Raw genomic sequence first — 21,406 nt, forward strand, 5'->3', positions numbered from 1 at the left:
TCCCTGTGAGGAGTTCCCGTTGTGGCTCAGAGGATTAAGGACCGACATAGTCTCTTGAGGATTCAGGTTCGATCCCTGGCCTCAATGAGTGGGTTAAAGATCCAGTTTTGCTATGGCTGTGGCATAGGCTGGCAGCTATAGCTCTGAGTCAACCCCCAACCCAGGAACTTCCATATGTCACAGGTGCAGTTCTGGAAAAAAAAATGGTAAAGATAAGAAAAAAAAGAAAAATTCCCTGTGGACTAAATTCCTTCTGCAAATATATAACAGGAATTGAAGTTTAATAAAATTAAATAGCTTCACTGAAAAAGTTAAAGAGAAAGAAGTGTTAGTATAATTGTCTGTATTAAAATTTCAATGAGAATCATAAAAAAAATTTTGTATACTTTGGCATGCTTGGGTGATATGTTCCAAAGCAGTGGAAAAATGAGCCTCAAACTCATACTTGACCAATGGCCGATATCAGAACTTACACATGCCTTGAAAGGACAATGGATGGACAAACTGAACTCAGCAAGTGGGAGTCCTCTCTCATCTCTTAGATCATGAAAATATCACTGGTATCAAAATTGGCCAGTGAAGAAGAAATGTGTCCAGGTGTCCTGACACTAGATATGGTCCAGGAAAATATACAAAATGGAAAGGGTGTTCCTATCAGCCTAGTGACCCTTATCTCACCACCTTCTAAGTGACATTATAGCACATGCCTGGAAAACAGAAAAAGCCAATGTCAATTGGGAAAGACTGCTATGGAGTGGGAAAAGAAGGAATTGGAAATCATGGAAGGTGGGAAATACAAAGAAAGAGAACTTCATCTGGGAAACATCCATAAGCTATCAGTTGAGGAAGCAGAAGCAGATGTTCAGGAGACGTGTGAGCCAATGAATGGTATCAGATTACAAGGCAGGGAATGTTAAGGCAACAGGAGAGCAGTCACTTTGATTGGGGGCGATTTACAGATTTTCAGAAAATTTACCATACTCCCTCTGATGTTGTTCTGAAATTAAAATGGAGAGATCGATGTAAATATTATGGGAAATGTGAAGAAAATTCAAATTGAATGCAAGATTTATACATGAGAATAAACCTATGAGGGCACAGATACACACAAAAACACACACTCACACACACAAACACACCCACACACACACTAACACATCCACACCCACACACTCAAAATATGAACACATAAATATGGTGGTATTGGGCCGGTTTTGTCCACAGAGGATTCTCCCTGAAGTGAAAATGGTATTACGCTAGTGAATTTAGTGGTCCATTTCTTATCCTTTTAGACATTAATAACATTTATTATTCCGTGTGTATGATTTTATAAATACAATGCCTTGTAATTTGTATGTATTATTGAGTATATATTCTACAATAAGTACAAATGGGAGGATCTTGAAGCACTGCTTCTAGGGATACTTTAGGGAAACTTACTTGGGCTCCCTTTAGTCACAACATTTTCACCAACAGAGAAATGCAGAACTTTGTGGTTTTTTTAAATTTCTATTTTGATCATTGCCTAACTAATATTCTTAATCAAATTCCATGAAAAGTAGGACTGGAAGTGTCACACGGCAGTGAAATTGTCTATATCAAATCACTGACATACCTTGGACAAAACTTTCATATCATTATTGAAAATGCCAATATTTCAGATGTGTATGTTTAATAAAGCTTATGTGGCTCAAAAGGAATATCTGTATAGATTGCAATCAAAAGACAAATCCAAGAAGCAACAATGTGAGATAACTGAATAGCAAAGGAAGATGACAGCATTCAGAGCAAAGACAAGATAGGAGAGAAAATCAGGTAAACATATAAGGAAGCCCAGTGAGAGAGATGTCTACATACTTTAGGGAAAGTGCAAAAACAGATGAAACTTTGACTATGTATGTACACAGACAAATACAATAATGAGAATTACCATTTTTTTCTTCATATTTGTTGAGAAAATAAAAGGAGGAAAGAAGTAGTTAACTTGAAATGAGGGCGCAATGTCAGGAAAAAAGGAAGACAAACATTTCAGACGCTGCTATGGTTTTCACTGTAATCCTAACTGACACATGTTTCTGGGAATTGGAACCACAGGATTGAAGACCACCTCACCAATCAGAAATTTTTTTAAACTTCCATACACCCTTTGATGAAAGACAATAATTGAACATTCCCTGTGATTTAAAGTCCTCCCACACACTGTCAATACACCGATGCAAGGAAGTAGAATGGAGTGCTAACTATCCCTCTGGGATACAAAATGTATCAATCACTGATTCTGCTTTTGCATTATACCTCCGACATTTTCATCATAAAATGAAAACACACACTTATTCACAAGAGAGATATTTGAAAAGAGATGAAAAGGACAAAATAAAGTTACCTATCTGTCCCCAACTCCTCTGTAGCAGTAATCATATATTCTATATATATTAAATCAGTATGTTTGTAAGATGAATTCTCTTTGAATTAAAAATTGTCATTGCAAAAAGATGACTAAGAGGTTATTGACTTGCTATGAATTATATTTGTGTGTAAGAAATGTATTTGATAAAACCCATGGTTATTGTTGCCCATGTATTTCACCTGAAAAATTGAGAATTGAGAGATGTACAATAATTGAACATTCCCTGTGATATAAAGTCCTTCCACACATATTTAATAGGAATTGCAGTTTATGTAGACAATAAATGTGATATTGAAAATGACAAAAACACAGAATAATTTCTTCAGTGAGAAAATATTCTGAGAATATTCATGGGACATATTTTCATACCTGGGATTCTTTGGGCAATAAAAATTCTGTCACAGTTAAGAGAATAAGCCTCGATTTTGCATTGACTGGTCAATGAGAGCATAAATTTCATAGGCTTTGAAATTAGTTTGGGAAAGTTTCATTGGCATCAGAATGAGCCCTTGAACATGAAATATATGATAGAGTTCCCATCTTGCGGTGTCCTGGAAAAATATACAGAGTGGAAACAGTGTGCCTTTCAAGTGAGTGCTGTTCCTCTCAACAACTTCCTAGTAAAACCAGAACAGGTCACCGAAAGACAAAATATTAGTGTTACAGGAAGAAAATGATACAGAGCAGAAAAAGTAAGAATTGAAAAGGACTCAAGAGAGAGAAACCAAGGGAAACTAAGTACATGATATGAGAATCTATATGTTAAAAATTAGAGAAAGTTAGCGATTCAGGAGTACAAAACAAGGAAAGGTGTATGAATTAGCAACAGGGAATCTCAAGGCCTTGAGAAATCGGTAGTGTAAAAGGGATTTGTGAGTTAACATATTTCCAAAAAATTTACCTTTTTTTCCCTGAGGATTTCCTGAAACATAAAAAGTAAGGAGATCAAAGAAAATATAATGGGTAAATACAAATAAAATATGAAATGAGTACAAAATTGATGTTTAAAATAAAATTAAGCTTTTCAGAATGCAGATGAACATAAACTCACACACACACACACACACAAACACACATAATTTGCATTTTGGCACATACACACTCATGCACACATAAGTACAGTGTTTGAGGTCTCACTTTTGTCCATAGTGTGTATTCCTCCCAAAATGAAAATTGGCATAAAAAGAGCGAATTTACTGTTGAGAAAAAGTTTCAGGAATATTACTTCTCATGTTCAACTCTTTTGTTTGTCTGTCTCTTTTTAGGGGGGGAGCCACACCCATGGCATGTGGAGGTTCCCAGGCTAGGGGTTAAATTGGATCTGCAGCTGCCAGCCTATACCACAGACACAGCAACGCCAGATCCTTCACCCACTGAGCAGGGCCAGGGATTGAACACACATCCTCATGGACAGTAGTTGGGTTCATTACTGCTGAGCCACAATGGGAACTCCCTCGTGTTCACCTTTTAAAAATGATCCTGATCCCTTTTGTCATTAGTTAGGCTTTTTAAATTTGGTTTGTGATATTTAATAAGGTTTTTTTTAAACCAATATGAATATACAATTCTGTATTGCAAAGGCTATGTGGTATAGAATTTCTACAAAACTAAATTAGAACATATTGAACCACTGCTTTTAGTAGTATTACAGGGTAATTTTCTTGTGCTACCCTACTTAGAAAATTTTCATCAACTGATGGATATATAAAAGTGTTTTTTATAAATTTATTTTTTAACTAATGCCTAAATTCAGTTCTTCATAATAAAATTCCATGTAGGGAAGGGAAACAGTGTCTTCAATGGCAGTAGATCAGATCTAAGTCAAATGTCGTGAATATATTTTGGACAAAACATTCCCGTCAGCCACTCTGAAAAGGCTTGGTACTTCGGAGGTTATGAGTAATATAATTCACTTGATTCAAAAATGGATCTGGGAGTTCCCATTTTGTACAATGGAAAAGAATCTGACTAGTATCCATGAGGACATGGGTTCGATCCCTGGACTCTTTCAGTGAGTTAAGGATCCAGTATTGCCATGAGCTGTAGTGTAGGTCACAGATGTGGCTCAGATCTGGCATTGCTGTGGCTGTGGTGCAGGCTGGCCCCTGCAGCTCTGATTCGATCCCTAGCCTGGGAAATTCCACATGCTGCAGGTGTGGCTCTAAGAAGAAAAAAAAACAGTAGTATCTGCATAAATTGTAGCAACATAGCAAATCAAAGAATCAATAACTTGAGATAATAAATATATCAACTATTGATCTTGCATTGAGTCTTCTACCTTTTTCAGAATAAAAGGAAAACCTCTGCTCATACACAGGAGAGGTGCTTAAAAAGTGATGATGAAGAACAGAGTAAAGGCACTCATGTGTCCAAAACTATTTGAGCAGTATTCGTCAGGTAAAGCCCCCTATATACATTGATTTGATTTATTCCTTAGTTGACTCCCCTTGAAATTAAACAAAATTGTTGAAAAAAATGCCTCCTTGACATTTTTTTCAAGGAGGATACTATAGGTCTAAGGATTGTATTTTTGTAAGAAAAAAAAATGGCAGCATTCTAGAGTAATTGTTTCATGCATCTTGCTGGTACTTTCAGGAAAATTTAGTCACAGGACACCCAATGTTCTTGGCTCCTGCTTCTTTTGACCCACAACTGATAAAAGGAGAGATGCATTAGATCACCATCCCGGCCAGAGTATATTATCTATCTCCACTGCCACATTATTTGGCAATATAATTAGCTCTTGCCAATGGAATGTGAATAAAAGTTATTGAGGAGGTTATTTCTTGCCTGAAACAGGAATCCGCTGTGACTTTCTCATGATCTCTTCTCTTTCTGCAGTAAAAGTGAAAAAAAAAAAGAGAAGAGTTATGTACTTCATGACTTTTGTTGAATTTATTCAATTTCCCCAGTTTTTATTGTGATGAAATATGCACAACGAAATTTACTATCTTAGCCATTTTTCATGTGTAGAGCTTGGTTGTATTCAGCACATTCATATTGTGCAAACATCATCAATAACCATTTCCAGAACTCTTTTTATCTTGCAACCCTGAAACTCTGTACCCATTAAATGATAAACTTCCCACGGTTCCCTCTCCCCACGTCCTGCAAACAGTCATTCTCCTTTCTTTTTTCTTTTTCTTTCCTTTTAAAAGACATGTCTCCATTTTCCCCATGCTCCAGTTTCTGGTAGCCACTATTCTACTCTGTTTCTATGAGTTTGGCTTTTTTCTCATTTTTTTTAAGAGTCCACATATAAATTAGATCGTGCAACATTTGTCTCTATATGTCTCGCTTATTTCCGTGAGCAGAATGTCTTCTATGTTCATCTATCTCTTAGCAAAATCTAGGATTTTATTCCTTCTTAAGGCTGAATAATATATCCTTGTGCACTTATCCACATTTTCTTTGTACACTCATCTTTTGTACACTTAGGTTTTGCAATATCTTAGGTATTGTGTATAATGCAGCAATGGACATAAGAGTGCAAATATTACTTTGAGATTCTGATTTTACTTCCTTTAAATGTATATACAGAAACGGGATTGGTGGATCATATGATAGGGTTTTTGTTGTTGTTGTTGTTGTTTTTGTTTGTTTTTTGCTTTTTAGTCCTGCACCCATGGCATATGGAAGTTCCTAGGATAGGAGACCGGTTGAAAATGCAGCTTCTGGCCTATGTCACAACCACAGCATTTCCAGATCCAAGCTGCATCTGTGACCTACAACACAACTCATGGCAAAGCCTTAACCCTCTGAGTGAGGCTAGGGATTGAACCCATGTCCTCATGCATACTAGTTGGGTTCCTTACCGCTGAGCCATGATGGGAAGTCCTGATACTTGACTTTTAACTTTTGAGGTACTTTCATACTGTTTTCCATAGGAACTATACCAATTTTCATTCCCACCAGCAGTGAGCGCAAGGGTCCACTTTTCTTCACATCCTCACCAACATTTGTTATTGTTTGCCTTTGTGATGATAGCCATTTCAACAGGTGTGAGATGATATCTTATTGGGGTTCATTATCTGGATGATTAAGGATGTTACGTACCTTTTCATATATTCTTTGCATATCTGCATATCTTTGGAGAAATTTTTATTCAGGTCCTTTGTCCATATTTAAGTAAAGGTTTTGTTTTTTTTTTTTTTTCCCTTTTGGATGTTTGTTTGCTATGGAGTTGTTTGAGCTCTCTATATGTATTCACTATACTAATCCCTTATCTGATATGATTTGCAGTTTTGTATCCCACTTTCTCAGATGCCTTTTCATTGTGCTGATTATTTCCTTTGATGTACAGAATCCCATTACTTATTTTTGCTTCTGGTACCTGTCCTTTCTGTGTCAAATTCAAAAAATTACTACCTAGACTGATGTCAAAGAGCTTTTCCTCCATGTCTTCTTCTAGTGGTTTTATGATACCAAATCTTATTTTTTAGTCTTTAATCCATTTGGGGTTAATTTGTAAGATAGATTTTCAATGCCATTTTTCTGCATGTGGTTTTCCCATTTTCCTGATGTCATTTATTGAAGAGGCCACACTATACCCCTTGAGTATTATTCATAACTTAATCAAAAATAATTTAACTTCTTTATGGGTTTATTTCTGGGTTCTCGATTATGTGTCATTGATCTATGCTTTTGTTTATATCAGACAGTATCATACAGTTTTGATTACTATAGTTTTAGAATGGAGTTTGAAATCAGGAAATATGAAGCTTCCTGCTTTATTCTTCTTTCTTGAGATTGCTTTGACTATTCAAGGTCCCTTGTGGTTCCATACAAATGTTAAGACTACTTTTTCTCTTTATGTGAAAAATGCCATTGGAATTAAGATACATACTACCTTGAATCGGTAGATTACTTTGGGTTGTATGGACATTTTAACAAAATTAATTCTTCCAACTCAGGAATATGGGATATATTTTTTATGTATTTGGGTCTTTTTCAATTTCCTTCAACAGTGTCATTACAGTCTTTGGTGTACAGATTTTTCACGTTCTTGGTTCATTTTATTCCTCATTTTTATTCTATTTGAAGCTATGTTACATGGAGCTGCTTTCTGAATTTCTCTTTTAGTTAGTTTGTTATTACGTAGAAATACCTCTGATTCCTATAACCACTGAATTTATTTTTCAGTTCTAATGATGTTCTTATGAAAGCCTCATGGTTTTCTACATACATTTTTCTGTCATCTGAAAACAGACAATTTTACGTCTTTCTGATGGGATTCCTTTTACTTCTTTTACTGCCTTAATGATCTGGCTAGGATTTTGAGTACAGACATACCTTGGAGATATTGCAGCTTCAGTTCCAATATTCAATAACATAAGTCACATAAATTTTTGGTTCCCTAGTGCATATAAAAGTTATGTTTCCTTTATACTGCTGTGTATTACGTGTGCAATCAAATTATGTCAAAAAAAGTGCATGTCTCAATAAAAAATACTTTACTGCTAAAAATGCTAACCATCATCTGACAAGGCAGGATTGCCACAATATTCAGTTTGTAAAAAATGCAATATCTGCAAAGCACAGTAGAATGAAATGCAATAAAAAGAGGAATGCCTGAACTATGCTGAATAGAAGTTGCAAGAGTGGACACACATCCTTTCTGATCTTAGAGGAAAAGCTTTCAGCTTTTCACCATTCAGTAAGATGTTAGCTGTGCTTGTTTGTATGAACAATATTATATTTAATATTAGCCTGTTGTGGTACCTTCCTCTTCATCTAGTTTGCTGAGATTTTAGATTATAGAAAGTTGTATTTTGCCAATAAATCTATATTTGCAAATATTCTCAGCTCCATCCACCATCAAGGAAATGCAAATTAAACACAATAGGTGATGATGCTATGCATTCTCTAAAATACCTAAAATGAAATGCTGATAATGCCAAGTTTGGTGAACATGTGGAGTAACTGGAGTTTTCATATCCTGCCAACAGTGTAAATCATTTTGGAATAAATTTGACAGATATAAAATGGGCTGGTATATTTTTTAAATTTTTATTATAGTTGATTTACAATGTTTTGTCAATTTCTGCTGTACAGCAATGTAACCCAGCTATACATATATTGGCCTGATATATTTTTAAGGTAAAAAAATGTTTGTCTCTCTTTAGAGAATTAGCCTAGTAACAAACTGACCCTCCTCACAGAAAGGAACCTTAAACTTTGGATGAAAACTAAGAAGCAACTACTCAAGAGCCCTGGAGAGTGAACAAAAACAGACAGGATTTGTTGGCGAGTAAAAACTTGAAGCAAGTGACCAGCATAAATCAGGTTTCCTAACTGCTGTGCCTTTACCCTGAGGGCACCCAGTTAGCAATGTTGCTTATATTCTAATAGAAAGTCTCATATTTTTGTATATAGCAACCAGAGAAAGAACTAAGAACACAGAAGAATGAAAGAGGAATACAGGAGAGGAGAACCAAAAAAGAGAAACCAAGAGTCACATACAGACTTGTCCTAAATCCCTTTGAGTTGTCATCCATGTCCTTTTGGGGATGACTTCTTATAAAATCTGAACTGAGATCTAAGTGTCACCCACCACAGGCATCATAGTGCTTACAGTTTGAATTTCAACAGGTGTCCGCTAAAGCAAATAATTCTATACCAATTAGGAATATGTAAAAGATTTCAGAGTTTCTGTGACATAACATTGAAATAGTCCAGGCTACAGTCCAAATTAAGTGATATATGAAGTGCCAGTTAAAGGTGACACATTCTCCAGGAAAAAGATGAACAATGAGCAATAAATTGCATCCTGCTAATGAACTAAGTGTTGGAAATATCTAACAATGACTCTAAACCCGCTGTAACTATGACTGGTGAGATAAAGAAAAACTTGTTCATTATGAATAAAAACAGGAAATTCACAGAAAACAAGTAAATATAAAAAAGAATCACATGGGAATTTTTAAACTTAAAAAGTACAATATCTAAAAAAAAATATATGAACGTAACAATGATCCAATCCAATAAGAGAGACACAGAATGAGAAAAAGAACAACAGAGACTGAGGGACCAGTAGGACCACAGCAGAGGGCACTATGTATAGATGTGTGCAATCAGAGAAAGTAGAAAGAGAATGTGTCAGAAAAATATTTGAAGAAGTAATGGTTCTTCTTCAACTTCTCCTCCAAAATTTAGTCAAAAACAACAAATTTAAAGTTCCAATCGGTTCAGTGGAGCCCGAAAAAGAATAAATATTAAGAACACCATGCATAGGCATATGAAATTAAAGCTGAAAAATCCAAAGATAAGAAGACTGTTAAAGTACCCAGAAAAGTGACATATTCCATAAGAGAAACAAAGATTTGATGGTACAGAGTCTTATCAGAAACTCTGAAAGGCCAAAGGCAGTGAAACAGTATCTTCGTAGCATGAAAGAAAGTTAAAAAAAATAATTTCCAACCCCAGATTCTAATGTAAGCCAAAAATATCCTTCAAGGTTAATGACAAATAAAGATATTTTGTGGTAATTAAAAGCTATGAGTCATCAGCAAACTCCCTCTTTAAGAAATGCTAAAGGAAATTCTTCACTCTGAAGGTACATTGCCAGAAAAAAAATCAGAGCTTCAGAAAAGAATGAAGGGTATCAACAGTGTTAAATATTTAGATATATGAAATAATCCACTTTTCCCTTCTTTTCTTTTAGAGACATACATACCTGTTTAAAAAATATATAAGAATGATGCAAAGAGTTGAAGCTAAAAAGTCAAAAGACAAGTGAAAATCGTATCCTAACCTAAAAATATTCAAGTAATCCAAGGAATACTGAAAAGGGAGTATAGAGCACAAAAATCAGAGGAGACAAGTAATATTATGTGTGTGTGTGTGTGTGTGTATTTATATATATATGTAAACATAAATGCAATCATATCAATAATTACACCAATCTACTGCAGAATATATTCCAGAAGCAAAGTTATTGCAAAGTGTAAGAAAGAAGGTACTTACATTATTTTGAGTTCTTTGGTATCAGCTTGTCAATTTCACAAACCAACAGAAATCTATAAAAGCAAAGAGGTGAATGATTGAGAAAAAATTTTAAAAGCCAAAAATTGGTTCTTTGCAAAGACAGCAAAATTGATAAACTATTCATTTATCAGATCAAGAATGGAAAAGAGTTAACACAAATCACCAGTATTAGGAATAAAAGAAGATCTGTAACTATAAATTCTACATATATTAAAAGGATAATGGAAGAATATTTTTATCAATTTATAGGAACGAATTGGGCAAGTGTGATTAAATTTCTTAAAAATTCTTTGAAAATACAATTTACTATGGGTGATACGAGAGAAACATAAAATGTCATTTTCCCTAAGTCTTTTAAAGAAATGGAATTTGTCAGCAAAACCTTTCCACACACAAAAAAGTTCAGAAGAGTAATTTCACTTGTGAATTCTTTTGACCATTAGAAGAAAAAATAACACCAATCATTCAGAAACTCTTGAAGAAACCGTGAAGGAGGGAGCATTTATCAATTTGTTTCATGAGATCAGTATAAAACTAAAAACAAAACCTGACAAAGATGTTACACAAAAAGTAAGTTCCACACCCAACAGCACGCATAAACAAAGACAAAGAAAGCCTTTACAAAGAAATTGCAATTTTGAATCCAAAATATATGAGAAGATTGGAGTCAATAGAATGTATCCCAACAATGCGAGACCAGTCAATATTCTCAAGCAATTAATGCAATTCATCATATTAAGAAAATAAAGGAAAAAACAGATAATCATTCCAAAGGACAAAAAAAATTGGACAAAATACTCCATCTGCTCACGGTTTTAAAAATTAAAGTGTCACTACAGTAGTAATAAAAGGGAATTTCCTTTATCTGATCAGTGAAATCTGTGGAAAAGCCCTAAAGCTTATATCAATCGTACTTAATGGTGAACTATGGAATGTTTTCCTTAAAGATTAAAATACAGAAAAATGGAGCTCATCCTCATGACTTCTCATCAATAATTTACTTGAAGTATTAGCAGTAAAAAGAAAAAAAGCATAAAATCAGAAAGAAAAAAAGTAAAACTATCTCTATTTGCAGGTAATGTGCAAAAAAATTATCAATGCAAAAAAAAATCTAAGGAATCCACAAAGCAAACTAACAACAACGAATAAGTCTATATGGCAAGGTTATAGAATAAAAGTTAATATACAATTATCGATTTAAGTGTATGCACTAGCAATAACCATGATAAATACAGAAGACTCCATTTGTATTAGCAGAAGTGTAAAATACTTTAAAATATACATAACAAAGGACATATAGGATCTCATCTATGAAAAATTAAAGAAAGTGTGAAGGGAGAGAACTTCCATAGTTTATGTGTTGTAAGACTCACTATTGTTAAAATCACAGTTCTCCCCCAAATCACCTATTGCACCAACATAACCCCCATCAAAATTTAGCTGCCTTTTACTTCTTTGGAAATTCACAAAATGATGCCAAAAGCCCTAGACCAGTCAAAGAAATATTAAAATGAAGAAAAAACCCAGAGGGCTTATATATATTTTTAAATTTCAGTAAGCTACACTAACTCTGAAGTATGTTGTTAGCATTAGCAGAGATATATAGACTAGTGTACCTGAAGGAGTAATAGAGAAATCCATCCGTACGTATTTGCTTCAACGATTTGCAACAAAAGTGCCAAAGGCATTCAGTAGGAGAAAGGATCATTTTTCAATGAATAGCATTGGAACAATATGGAAAAAAGTAATCATGAACTCTTATCTCACAATATTGAAACTTTTCAAAAAGGCTCATAGAGCTTCATATAAAACAAAAGTTATAAATCATCTAAGAAAACACGTAGGAGGAATTTTTTTGAGACTTTGATTAGGCAAGAATTTCTTAGGACATGTAAACCATGAGTCATAAATAATCTATAAATTGGACCTTAACAAAACTTTAAATGTTTTTCCTTCTGAAGACATGATCAAGGAAACAAAAGGAGGAAATATAACACATAGCTGGCAAATGCATATGGTATAATATAGACAGATCTGCAGGAAATGCATTCCCTTTACAGAATGACAGAACATAGTGCTGGGAAATAGGCAGCAAAAGTCTAATTGTTGCAATTCTTTTTACAAAAGATAACGCTTTTACTAAGGCATTTGTAGGAGAGGAAGAGAAGAGGATTATGCTTCTATATCTTAGTGAACTCTTTTTACATGCATTTTAATAGTACCTGTTTTTCATATTCTGCTTTAGATTTTATTATAGTAAGTAAGTAAGATTACAAGGATGAAGTCCCGTTTTCTTCATCTGTTTAGGAGAGGCTGAGTTTAGGGAAGGAGGTACAGGGAAGGAGCAGGACTCAGAATGTTCTCACCTGACAGAAAAAAAAAAAAAAAAAAAAAGAGCCCGTTGGACAGACAGTGATGAAAGGGGAACTGAAATATGAAGGAAGAGACAGAGGCCATGGGATGGGTACAGGCCCAATCGGGACAGAGCCAGACAAGTTCTGAAGACCAGAGAGAGCAGGGTGAAAGCCCAGTACCCAGCGCTGGAGAGCATACAGCTGTTCCAGATGAGCCCTTCAAGTTTTCTAACCAGGGAACGAAAAAAAAAAAAAAAAAGAAAAAAGAAAAAAAAAAGATGGACAAATTATGAGAATCAAAGACACTAAGTTTGGGCCTTTTAATCTAAATTTGTCATGTCTCCTTTGACCTTTCTCAGGCTCTTCTCTTTCTAATTCCCCAGGAAACACCCTTTACTTTTAACTCACCCGGCTTAATCATCAACAAAATAGGTCCGTTTCTTCGCTTCTCTTGAGCCCCCTCTGAAATACTGAAGCCTGCCACCTGCAAGTGTCAGTCACAACACCCAGTTGTCTTCCTCCCTGTTCTGTAACCAGCAGGGGTATGAGAGGGGCACAAGGACAGGAAGCCCCAGAGAAGGGGACTCTGGACTGTACTTTACTCTCCTTTGCTCACATGATGGCAATAAATTTGACTTCACATAAATGTAAAGCTGATGTATATGCTCACACGAAGACACACACACACATAAATATCCTCTGATGAATGGCTGTCCTTCTTCCTGCTTTTATTATTATTATTATTTTCAAGAGAATAGCATAGACGTTTAAGTGAAATATCAGTATACCAACTTGTTATTTCCTTTTTTTTTTTCTTTTTATGGCCACACCTGTGGCATATGGAAATTCCTGGGCCAGGGATCACATTGGAGCTGCAACTGAGGCTTTTGCCACAGCCAGGACAACACTGGATCCAAGCTGCATCTGCAACATATGCCAAAGCTTAGAGAAATGCCTGGTTCTCAACCCATTGTGGGAGGCCAGGGATTGAACCCACATCTTCACAGAGACAATAATGGGTCCTTACCACTGAGCCACGATGGGAATTCCAGTATACCAAATTTCTAGTTTTATGTTCTTACATTTTTTCAGAGTTGAGGATTGTGTATATATATATATAGCCACTATAGTTTTTGCAATCTAGCCTTACTGATATTACAGTTTATGGAAAATCTACCTGGGCCATTGAGGGTAGCTGATTCTTAATTAATTCTTACGTCTCCAGCCCCATAAATGTTTATAGCTGGTCTGTGCAAAAATCTCCAATAGATACTTACATTTGTCAAGAGTTTGCTTTCTCCAGGATACTCCCATTCCTTAAACGACGTCAGCCCATAAAACTAAATTAGAAATTCTAATGCTTGTTGTACAGAAGAACTCAGAAATAACCCACCATTCATTTATTGTTGGATCACTTGCATTCAGTTTAAACTCATAAGATATATACAAAATTCTAGGGATGATTGTCTAAATATCCTAGACATGTCTTAATTCCTCAGATTTGATCTCTGGACTGAAAACCTTATTTGGCCCTCATGACTGTCAGTCCCCACAATGATGCCAGCATCATACATTTCTTTGGCCTTGGAGCCATTCACTCCATGTCTGCGAATGCTCTGTGTGATCTCTCTTCTCAGATGGACAATTTGTTTTTTTGTTTTTTGAGGTTTTTTATATTTTAATTTTTTGTTTATTTCTTTATAATTCAGTGAATTTTTATTATATTTATAGTTGTGTAACCATCATCACAACTTAATTTTTTTTTTTTTTGTCTTTGTAGGGCTGTACCCACGGCATATGGAAGTTCCCAGCTAGGGGTGGAATCGGAGCTGTAGCCACTGGCCTACACTGCAGCCAGCAATGCCAAATCCAAGCTGTGTTTGCAACCTACACCACAGCTCACGGCAATGCAGAATCCTTAACCCGCTGAGCGAGGCCAGGGATTGAATCTGCCTCCTCATGGATGCTGGTCAGATTTGTTTCTGCTGAGCCAGGCCAGAACTCTGCAACCTAATTTTAGAACATTTCCATCCCAAATCCCCAGTCCACCCGTCCCTCCCACCTCAGATGGGTGATTTGGATGACTCAGTGCAACAAGTTCTCAAACCCACCCCCTCCTCCAGTCAGGCAGACTAGTGAAAATATGTACGCAGAACACTTTGCAGATGAGAGATGCAGAACTGTGCTATTTGGAGGATGTATTTTGATAATGGAAAAGATTTAAAACAGATTTTAATGGTCTTGTATGCTCAAGGAACATCAGATGAGCCAGCTCCTCCGAAAACTCTCCCTCACTTTGAAGAACTGTAGGAACTTAAAGCAAACTGTGACCTTGTGCGAATGCCAGGAAGTCCAAGGTGGTGATGTTCACATTCCTTTCCCTCTAGGAGCCTAATGTTTGCTATTTACTCTCTCACTACTGGTGAAACTGATGTTGCTTATGAATATTTGAAAAAAGTAAAATAGGAAAGAAAATAAAGCCAAAAATATCATCCATGCCCTACCATAAAAATTCTATTGAAAGTAAAATAGGGAAAAAGTTAAGCCAAAAATAACATCCATGCCCTACCATGAAAATTCCATTGAAAGTATCAGGAGTTTCTACCGAGTAAACCTACTGTAATTCTAGCTACTGAAGTGAGATACCTTGGCCTATCGCTGACCAGAGGAGTGGGGGATGGTTTCTCTGTTAACTCATTATGGAGGCCAGAAAAAAAGGTAATAATGATAAAGGCATTTCTGGAAAATCACTCAGATCCTTATTTTAGATTCTGCCTTTATTGGTAAAAAGAACTGGTTCAGCTTCCCTACTTTAGACCAGCCCATGTCACCTTCAGGTATGTCAATACTTTGTGTACCATTCGTTCAAGTTCAGGTTTTGGCAGTTCTTCTAAGTTTTGCTTTTCTTTTTTTCTCTGTCTCCCCCTTTTTTCCCCCAATGTTTTGCTTTTGAGCTGTATTGCCCTTATTGTGAATGCCATGGCCCAAGCTTCTGGTTTCAGCCAGGTGCACCTGTCACAGAGGCAGATGAGGAAGAACCATGATGTACCCTCTTCCAAGTACACATGTTGCTCTCAAAATATATTTCCAAAAATATATTAAATCACATACCAAATGAAAGGACAACCATTTGTTTTTTCCCTTCTAATGCTCAGAAACCGGTTTCCTTGATATCCAGCTTCTTTTAGTTTTGTTCGTTTATACGTGCTTGCGTAGTGTGAAAGAGAGTAAAAACCTACTAAACGAAACGCATTTTTAAACTCTCTTGCCACTTATGTTTTCAAAGTGACTCAGATAAAATAATCCATATATCTTCTTTTTTCAAAGTTCACTGATTTTCCCATCTCCATTCTCTTTCCATGAATGTTCTACCTAGTGTAATAAGGAGCTTGTGTTTCTGTGTTTCTCTTTCTCTTTCATCCCTTCGTGGTTTGTTGATGATCTTTGAACATATCACCTTAGAAAAAACAAGAAAGTTATTCAGAAGCTTTTATTGCCCAGATAAGAATGATTGCAGAAATAAATCAGCCACAACTAATGACTTACTGATACATCGGTTCACCTTTGTCATTTAGTCCATGAGGCTGAGGAGGGGTAGGTATTGTTTTTACTGCTGGAAGAGTATTTTGGTGCAGAAACTTTTTGTGTTTCATTGATGAAAATTTAGAGAATCTTCTAGGGTTCATAAAAATAAAGTAAAATATTGGTTCATTTCAGAGGCAAAGTCATGGCAAAAAATGGTACGCAAGAGCATTAGAGGAAGGATTTGAAAAGGACCTAACAAACAATTATACAGGTCAGAGGGACTTTCAGAAAGATTAAAGGGAAACTCTATGCAAGGACCCCACATAATGTTGGGTGATTGTTTCTGCACAGAGATGTATAACATTGGCTGTGGAGATTGTTAGTAACTGGCGGTTAGAATGGAGCATGAATCAGGGTTAAGTCTGGGGTTGTGATAATTAGATACAAACCTGTGGGACATAGTAATGTGTGAGCTCCCCTCTCGAAAAGACCAAAGGTGACAAATCCAGACCATAATTAACTGATAAGCAAAAATCAGTGGAAGAATTTTTACGATTTAATTGCACAAACAATTCCGTGGTTCCTGTAATTTCTCATCATTCAGGCACTCAGAGGCGTCCCTCTTCTCCAGAGCCTGCTGTTTCCTTTGCTTTCATAATATCTCCCCCAGTTTTGTAGGGTCTTGGCCTCCAGTGGCATTAACTCTCCACTGGATCCATCACTTATGCTGGTTATTTTAGTCAACGCCTAAATGCAGCCTGAGTGAATATTTTAAACCATGATTTGGCAATGCTGTTCTTTTCCCTTAAAGACCTTTTACACCTTATGTTCTCTTATGCAGTCTTCATTTGTGGGCTCAAATATCACCACCTCCATTCTTTCCCAGGCATAATCATTTCACGTGGTACCTTCTCTCTAATCACTTCCATCTCTCACTCTCCAATTTCCTTTCTGCATAAACATATTTTTTGGTGCTTTTCACTTTAAAACAAAACAAAAGTAAGCAAAGCAATCAAAACAAGCACAAACTAAATTCCTTCCTTCTAACCTGCATTCTGTCACAGATTCTGCCATGTCTTTTGTCTTCCCTTGACAGCCAGTTTCCTTTGAAAGAGTGGTCTACACTCAGCCCTTTCACTTACCTAATATCCATTCACTTTTCAAAGCCAGCAGTCTGCTGAAGAACATTAGCCAGATCCATCGTGCTCTGCTTGGACATTTTTCAGCCTTCACCTAATTTGACCCTCCACGGCATTGGACACGTGTCGTCACTAAGCCTGTGACACTCAAGTCTTGTTTGAGCGCCATGAAATAGCACTCTTTTTCATTTCCATGGGTCTTTGTGGGCCAATTACAGGGTCTTTCTCTTCATCCCAGCCCTTATCTTCTTTCCTATGTCCCAATTATCTGTGTTAGGCATTCATCTTGAGCACCTGACAATTCTTTTAACAACCTCCAGAACATTTCCGTTTGGTCATCTTTCTAGTACTTCTTTAAAAAAAAAATTTTCTTTTTGGTTGAGCCTGGGGTATCCAAAACTTCCTGAGCCAGAGATCAAACCCGTGCCACAGCAGGGACAAAGTCGAATCCTTGACTGCCAGGCCACCAGTGAACACTTAGCTGTACTTCAAATTCAGCATATGCAGACATGAATTCACTATGTGCTCCTCAAATCTTGTCTTGTAGCTTGTAATCTCATTCTCAGAGAATGCCAAATAATCCAAGGAATATTTAGCATGTTCATTATTTTCTGCTCATTGTTCTTTAGAGAAAATACATTTTTAAGATATAATACTTTCTATTTTTACTTTTCAGTGTTTCAATAGAATTTCAATAATTTTGCCCTAATTTCAGAGGATTATTTCTGGCAATGTGGATATCTCTGTTGGGTGTCTCCATGCTGTCTACCCAACCTGATGCTGAAACAATCATAAGAGTGCAAGTGGTCATGTTCTTTAAACTAGCAGGGTTCAAGTCCTGCTATCTTGGGAGACATGATCCAGTTCCTGACATTTGCTGAAGTCTTTTGCTACCAGGAAGAACACCTCAGAGTAGCAGGAAATTTTACACTGCCCTCCTCTTTACCCCTTCTGCCCCTGCCAACCTCTTGTACTGACCCAACACTTAATAAAATGTCCTGTTGGAAAAAAATTAACCTTCAGTATGGGAACCTCTGGTTTGTAATTCATTGCTCCAGATTCACCTAACTGTAAAAGGCCCTGTGGTTTTTCTCCACTAGTATCCCTCTGCTCAGGCAAGCCCTTCTCTGAATCAGTAAATACCCCCGGGAACTAAAATGTTCAGAGAATCAGCGCATTAGTTCAAGTCAATGTTTCTTCCTCAGCTTTTGACTTCTTTACATACATGACTCAACTTTCAATTTTTTCCTTTTTCAATTTACTCATTGCATTCATTCTCATTTTGTTGGGATAGGAGTATTATCCTGCTGATACCCACCACAGTCTGCCTAGAATCACGAGTCACTAATTAATTATGTTTTTAAGTGGAATAAATTTTAATCTGAATCCCCCTGCTCAACTAGATTTAATTTCATGTGAAAGAGACGACAATCTTCATCATTCTTCCTATACGACATTGGAATAGAAAGAATTAGAGAAACCTACTTTCAAAGTTTGTGATTTTAATATATACCATTCATTTAAATGCCAAATAGAGAAAATAGATTTCTTTGTTAAGAACAAACACACAGAAACCTTCCTTGCTATAATTACTTTAAGATGAGGGGAGCTAGGATTTGCGAATTGTTAAGTATTTACAGTAGAACATGTAGGTCATAGAGAAGTTCAATCCTCCAATTCTCTTTTGAGGATTGCTTTTTTGGTTTCCTGGTATTAATTCTCCTTTCTACTCCCTTGTAGGTAGCTTTGTTTTCCTTTGCCTGCTTTCCTTCAAGTAATCCCTGTGCAGACCATTTTCAAACCCGAATGCCCTTTACACTTTCCTCTGCCTTGATTCATATAAATTTCAAAGAGACCTGTAAATTTTTAAATAGGTGATCAGTTTTGCATGTAAAATTAATAAGTATCAGCAGTATAAAAGGTAATATATCAAAGAATATTGGAAGAAGAGTCTGAAAGGAAGTCTAATACCAAAATACCTGTGTATTTTTACATATGTATAGAGACAAATATATAGATAGGGTAGATAACTGGATGCCACTGTAAAGGAACCACAAACGATTGAAAGCCATAAAGTGTCTGATCATGACCTGTATCATGAGGCCCTGGGAAGTGTACATCCCAAAAGCTTTCTGTAACCCCCCTGCTACCAGCAGGGAGAAGGTAAAAGATGAATCCTCAGTGGAGAAGAGCATCCCCACCACCTCCCCAGACCTGCCCTCATGGGCACACTACACCCACTACATCTGGGACATGGAGCCCATACACATGTAACTAGGAAATCAAGCCGATGGCTTCCCTCTTTAGAAAGTGAGGTACTGTCCTGACTTGCTCCAGGTAACTGGCAGTTCCTAGGTGCTGGCTCCACATTCAGGAGGTAAAGCCACTGCCAAATAATTTGACTTGAGCTATGGAAAGGAATTTCTAATATCATTATGACAGCCTAAGAAATAAAAGACGGTCTTCATAACAATTTCACAGCCCCCATTTGACACATTAAGCTTTAAATAGACACTGGAAGAAAAATATCCTCCACATAAATTAGAGGCAGATCCATTCATATATCTTGTACACCAACACTGCTTATAAATCTGGGAGAAAAAATAGTGTTGTGGACTCACTGTCTGTGTTCCCACTATCACATGTTGGCAAGGATGTAGAATGACAGAAACTCCCTTTCATTGTCAGTAGTCTTATAAAATGATCCAGTTATTTATCCAAATGTGTCGGAAAAAAATTTTTTTTGTCTTTTTATGGCTGCACCCATGGCATATGGAGGTTCCCAGGCTAGGAGTCGAATCAGAGCTGTAGCCACTGGCCTACGCCACAGCCACAGCAACGTCAGATTAGAACCCCATCTGCAACCTACACCACAGCTCACAGTAATGCCAGGTCCTTAACCCACGGAGTGAAGTCAGGGATTAAGTCTGTGTCCTCATGGTTACGAGTCGGGTTCATTAACCACTGAGCCACAACGGGAACTCCGAAAATTCATGTTCACACAGTGACCTGACCATGAGTGTTTAAAGCAGCTTTATTCATAATTGCCCAACATCAAAAGGAACAAAGATATCCTTTACCAGGAGAATGGATAAACAAACTGTGGAACATTTGTATGATGGAATGTTATTCAGCAATTAAAAGAAATGGACTATCAAGCCACAAAACACCAAGGAGGACACTTAAATGCATTTCTCCATGTGTAATATGCCTGTCTGAAAAAAGCTCCCATCCTATATAATTTCATAGAGGGAAAAGACAGAACTGTAGACCCTGTAAAAAGATCAGTGGTTGCCAGGGGTTCAGAGGAGAGGAGTTGAAATGGACAAGTGGAGCACAGGACCTTGCTTCATCAATTGCAATGAATGTACTACTTAATACAAGCTGTTACTCCGTGGAACTGTGTGCAGGGAATAGGGGCCATAGGTCAACTTTCTCTATTTTCTGCACATTTTTTTCTCTAAACCTAAAGTGCTCTTAAAGTCTTTTATAGTGTTTATAAAATGGACTAAAGATTTGAACCGACACCTCCTCCAGAAGACACTCAAATGGTAAATAAGCACAGGAAAAGATGTTCAAAGTTATAAGCATTAGATAGTGGATAAAATTAAATAATAAAAGAAAAGTGAAACATAAAAGCAAAACTGACAATGCCAGGTACTGGTAAGGATGTGGAACAGCTGGAACTCCCCATCGTTTCTAGTGGGAATGCAGAATGGTCAGCCACTCTGGGAAGAGTTTGGCAGTTTCTTATAAAGTTGTAACTGCTCTAACCCTATGACCCAGTAATTTCACTTTTAGATATTTACCGTAGAAAGTGAGAACTGATGTTTACCCACAAAATGTTTACATGAGTGGTTATAGCACCTGAATTCATAATCACCTCAACAGGAAACAACATAAATACTCTTTAGTGACTGAACGATCAAATTGCTGTACATTCAGTGGGATACTACTCAGCAAACAGTAGAAATATAAAGTATTAATGCCTCCAT

Source organism: Phacochoerus africanus, chromosome 9, assembly GCF_016906955.1.
Source record: "Phacochoerus africanus isolate WHEZ1 chromosome 9, ROS_Pafr_v1, whole genome shotgun sequence".
Lineage (NCBI taxonomy): Eukaryota > Metazoa > Chordata > Mammalia > Artiodactyla > Suidae > Phacochoerus > Phacochoerus africanus.